The following is a 4,226-nucleotide window of genomic DNA, read 5'->3' on the forward strand; positions in this document are numbered from 1 at the left end:
AATCCAACCATTCAAACGAACCCACCCCACTTGGCAACAAACCAATTGCCAACGTTTCCAAAAATGATCCTAGACTGAAGAACAAATCCGGCAAATCTACCCATTCCTAATCTCATACCCTCCCATCTTCGAACCCCTATTTACTTACCTCAGCCCACTTACCTTTTTCTCTTTTTTAAAATTCACTCCTATAGCAACCCTTCGTCCCGTAACCAAACACCCAACCGAAAACTTGCTATTCAATGGAACTTGCGTGGGCTATCCACTTCCATGAATGAAATTAAGCTAATGTTAGCTGAGGAACAACATCTCCCACTAGCACTGGCTTTTCAAGAAGCTAAAAAAAATCAATGTATCGCTCTTAGAGCGGGCATTTAGCGGCAAATTTTCTTGGTATTTTAAGGAAGGGCCATCCTCGGGGCTTTTTGGAGCCTGCCTCGCTGTCCTGAGTGACCTTCCTCATACCGTCATCCCCATAACATCATCATTACAAATATGTGCGATACAACTGAAGGGACCTCTACAGGTAACCCTTGCTTCCATTTATATTCCCCCATTGCACAGTAATGACATTGAAACTCAACTTTAGGATGCCATCAAACAGTTACCGCACCCATTCGTCCTGATGGGTGACTTTAACGCCTCCCACTCTTCATGGGGAGGAAACAAATGTGACAAAAGAGGTAAAACAATTTTGGGAATCGTCCAAAAACTAAACCTCATCATACTTAACGATCACCGTCATACCAGGATAGATATCCATCACGGATCATCATCGGCCATTGACATCACGATTGCTTCCTGGGACCTCGCCCCCAGGTTGAGCTGGACAGTTGATAGTGACCTCAGAGGTAGTGATCATTTCCCCATCCACATCCGAACCCTGTCAAGAAACCCAAACATTCGTTTGCGCAGGAAGTGGATATACCAGTCGGCCGACTGTGAAGGCTTCGAATCCACAATCAACAGCTTACTTTCTGAACATAAAAGCTGCTCCGTGGAAGAATTTACCCACGCCATCGTTTTGGCGGCTGAACAAAATATCCACCGTACCAGTGGGAAACCCGGCCGAAAGGCTGTCCCATGGTGGAACGATGCAGTTGCACAGGCCATCAAAAGGAGAAGAAAATCCCTCCGTATCCTACGACGCCTTCCTGGTGGAAGCGCTTGCAAAATGATTGCCCTAACCAACTTCCAAACGGCTAGAGCTCTAGCCAGGAAGGTAATAACCGAAGCCAAGCAAAACAGTTGGATGGAATTTCTTGATTGCATCAACCCTAATACTTCGACATCTGAACTTTGGAACAAGGTCAACTTACTTAGTGGCAAGAAAGCTTAAAATTGCTATTCCTTCGAGAATAATGGCACCTTCACCGAAGATCCAGGCATCATAGCCGACCACCTAGCCGAACACTTTGCCACTATTTCAGCCACCTCCAACTACACCAACGAATTCAAGGCTATTAAGGCGAAGGCGGAACTTAAAGTTTTTCCTCCTGCTTCGGAACAGGTCCACAAATACAACGATAAGTTCTCTTTGGACGAGTTGTTATGGGCAATAAAAATATCCAAAAGCAAATCAGCTGGCCCAGACGGAATCGAATATCCGATGATCAAGCATCTACCTCTTCATGCAAAAATTCTACTCCTTCAGATATACAACGAATGTTGGGCTAACAGCTATTTCCCAGATACATGGAAAACGGGCTTGGTAATACCTATCCCAAAGGTGAAGGAGAGTAAACGGACCGCGAACAACTTCCGTCCCATAACCCTCCTCAACTGCTTAGGGAAAGTCTTCGAAAGAATGATCAAACGAAGACTTAGGACGGCCCTTGAAGAATGCCAACTATTAGACCCAAGACAGCATGGCTTCCGCCGAGGTAAAGGTACGGGCACCTACTTCGGTCAATTCGATCATTTCCTTCAAGAAACTATCGAAAAGGGCCAACATAGCGAAATCGCTTCACTCGATCTAGCCAAAGCCTACGATACCACATGGCGTCATAACATTATCGATCAACTCCACCGATAGGGTTTTGAAGGCTCCCTCTTCAACATTCTTCGCTGTTTCCTCACCAATCGAGGTTTTCAAGTTTACTTCGGAGGAGTACTTTCGGATCACCGTTGCCTAGAAAACGGAGTACCACAAGGTTCGGTTCTATCAGTTTCCCTCTTCCTCGTTGCTATGCAGTCGGTTCTAGAGGTTATCCATAAAAACACCGAGGTACTGGCCTATGCAGACGATCTACTGCTGATGGCAAGAAATGCTTTCCCAGAAATGGCCCGCAGAAGACTGCAGGAAGGAATCTCGGCGGTTAGTAACTGGGCAAATTCCATCGGGTTTAAGTTTTCGGCAGAGAAGTCTAATATAATGCACTGCTGCAAACGTAAAGGTCATAGGAAAAGGTTTAGAACATGTCTAATCAATGGCAGGCCTATTAAGGGAGTCAGCTCTGTCCGAATTCTCGGAGTGCTAGTTGACAGTAAACTATCTTTCGGACAACACCTCAGAAATGCTAAAGCTAGTATGAAGTGCCGCCTGCGGCTGGTGAAAGCTCTAGGTGGCCGATGCCGCTTGAGTTCTCGTAAAACCATCTACAACATAGGCAAAAGCATTATCTTCTCTAAAATTCGTTACGGCATCGAACTTTTCAGCCGTGCCTCTTGGGCTCACTTGAATTACTTAAAGCCTGTCTACCATAATGTGATTAGATATGCATCAGGAGCCCTTCATACCAGCCCAATAAACGCTCTGCTTGTGGAGGCCGGCGTAGTTCCTTTCGAACACTTCCTCACAAATATCTTAGCCACTAAAGCCATCCGGACGTCCGAGAAATACCCGGATCTTCTATCCATTTACTCCAGAGCCAACATTTGGCTGCAAAATATTAGCCAAGTCACCCTCCCGACTATTGCCCCATTAAGCAGAGTCGGTCAACGCCCATGGCATGCACATCCGCCAAAGATAGACTGGTCAATCAAAAATGCTGTCAGGGCTGGGGAAGCCAGCAGCATTGTTACGGCCTGTTTTAATAACCACCTTCATAACAAGTATCACACCCACCACAAAATCTTCACAGATGGGTCTTTTGATGGAAACCTAACAGGGTTTGCAGTTTTTGCCAATAACACGGAGCTAAAATTCCAACTGCCTTCCATATGTTCGGTATACTCCGCCGAAATTGCCGCTCTCCTTGTCGCGACATCACTCTGTGATAACGACAGTAAAGTGGTGATCTTCTCGGATTCCTATAGTGCATTACGGGCGCTACAAAGTGACGATAGTAAACACCCTTGGATACAAAGCATTGAGGAAAAAATTACAGGGAAGGACATCACTTTCTGCTGGGTCCCAGGGCACTGCGGAATCCAGGGTAATGAACAGGCTGATCGTCTCGCCAAGGAGGGTAGACTCTCCGAACTATGGACCACCTCCCACCCAGCAAATGACACCATCAAATGGGTCATACAATCCCTCAGATTGAGCTGGGAGAACAGTTGGTTTTTTTCCAGTGACCTCTTCTTAAGAAGGATCAAGAATACTACCCTTCCCTGGAAGGATAGTATTCTCCGATCTACTCAAGTATGTCTGACACGTTTACGTATCGGGCATACATTTTTAACACACAAATTTATCATGCGTAGATTGGAACCAACACTATGTGAGTCGTGCAATGTAAGACTCACGGTGGAACACATATTAATCACATGCCCTAAATTTAATGCTTCAAGAATAAAGTTTCAGGTTGCAGACACCATAAGGACAGCACTATCGGACGACGCCGTCGAGCAAAAAAGGACCATCGATTTCCTAAAGGATACAGGTTTATTCGATCAGATCTAATGTCAAATTACTAAATCTACCTATACTGATAAAATTACGTTTGTTTTCTCTTCTAATTTCAGCAAAAGATGAGCAGGTTTTTTACGCCCTTTTTAGAAGCGAGCTCCTCAAGCACACTAAAAGGGGCTTTTTCCCTGCTCCATTTGTTTGGTTGTGTTTTTGGCCCCAGAGCCGTGTAGGGTGCGGCGATACGACATACATCCATAGCAGTTACTAGGACTGAGTCGAGCGAGAATAACGAATTTTGCAATAGTTTTTCTTAGTTTTCCTTCAGTTAAATTTCCCGCCCTCAAGGGCAAGAGACGAATGAACTCTCTGAGTTTAAAGTCTCACCATTACCGTTTCGTTCATTTCTTACTCTACTCTTGCACCGTGAGGA

This window comes from Toxorhynchites rutilus, chromosome 1 (assembly GCF_029784135.1).
Source record: "Toxorhynchites rutilus septentrionalis strain SRP chromosome 1, ASM2978413v1, whole genome shotgun sequence".
Classification (NCBI taxonomy): domain Eukaryota; kingdom Metazoa; phylum Arthropoda; class Insecta; order Diptera; family Culicidae; genus Toxorhynchites; species Toxorhynchites rutilus.